Genomic DNA, 1610 nt, shown 5'->3' on the forward strand with positions numbered 1-1610 from the left:
TTGTTATTGGTGTATAGATATGCAGTTGATGTTTGAAATTGATATCATTGCCAAGCACTTTTGTTTATTCTAATAACTTATCTGCATATTTTAAAATCCCAGGTGGTAGAATTAATCACACCCTTCAATCTGTGATGCTTCATTCTTTTCTTGCTTTATTATTTATTTATTACATTTTAATCTCCATATCCTATTCTTATTCTTCATTCCTCCTCAGTTGATAACCATTTAATTTCTACATAAATTTCATATGTAGACAACAATATCATTACAAATAATAGTATACAGTTTAGCTTACTCTTTTCCAGTTCTAATATTTATTTATTTATTTATTGGTCATATGTTGCTGGCTAGGACCTCTATAATAATACTAAACAGAAGAGGTGGTGGGGTGCTTCTCACATTTCTTTCTGTGTTTTAGACAATAGCTTTAATGTGTTATTATTGAGTATGAGATTTGTCATAATTTTTTGTTAGATATACTTCTCAAGCTGAAGAAATTCTGTTCTCTTACTGGATACTAAGAGTTTTATCAGGAGTAAAATGTTGAATTAATTCAATGTTTTTTTGTGTCTACAGAGATGATGATATGATTTATCTCCTTAATTTTGTTAATGTGGCAAATAACACCAATAGATTTCCTAATATTAAGCTTCCATTGCAATCCTTGGGTAATCCCAATGTTATCATATTTTATAGGCTATTGATTGGATTTGGTTTTCTAATGTTTTGTTCAGGATTTCTACACCTATATCATGAGTTTGATAAGTTTTCCTTTCTTCTGTTGTCCTTGCCTTGGTATAAGGTTCAGACCAACCTGATCAGAACCACAAATTTGTATCAGATTAGAATTATTTGTCATTGACAATCTATAAAATCTTCTGGGCCTATTGTTTTCCTTGTGGAAAGGTTTTAAATTACTGATTCAATTCCTTTAATAGTTCTATGTCTATTGAAATGTTTTATATCTTTTTAAGTCAATTTTGGCAAATTATATTTTTGTAGGAATTGTTAATTTCATCTAAGTTTTCAGATTTATTGTTGACATTTCACAAGTTTTCTCATTAATAGTCAAAATACTGAGTTGAACAGATGGTGATGACATTAGAGTATAAATTTTTCTAAGACTGTAGTTTAAAGTGTTACATCTTACTAAAATTAAATCAAGTACAATATATAAGAATATTTTAAAATGATTTTTCCTTTTATCTGCAGGCTTACAAAATTATTTATCAGAAGAAGAAATATTGCGCCACAGTCTTTACCAGGATAGACAGCTTTTTTCCTTAGTTTTTTCCTCTTAAGCCAAGATATACAGAGCCTCAAAATGTAATACAAACCTGTAATTTAGGTTTTTTTTTTTTTTAAACTTACTTATTCACTTTCTACCATAGGGGAGATATTTGGTTATACCAAGAAACACATTTAATCATGATAATGCCTTATATTTCCTTTCTCATACATTATCACATTAGATCCTTTAACAGCTTTATTTTGTTTTTCTGCTTAAAATTCACAACAGTTAGTTGTGAACTCTAAAATCATTTTGAGAAAGGACTCTGGAGATTCCCCTGAGAATAGTTTGCTTGAAAATACATGAGCTCATTCTT

This window comes from Hippopotamus amphibius, chromosome 13 (assembly GCF_030028045.1).
Source record: "Hippopotamus amphibius kiboko isolate mHipAmp2 chromosome 13, mHipAmp2.hap2, whole genome shotgun sequence".
Classification (NCBI taxonomy): domain Eukaryota; kingdom Metazoa; phylum Chordata; class Mammalia; order Artiodactyla; family Hippopotamidae; genus Hippopotamus; species Hippopotamus amphibius.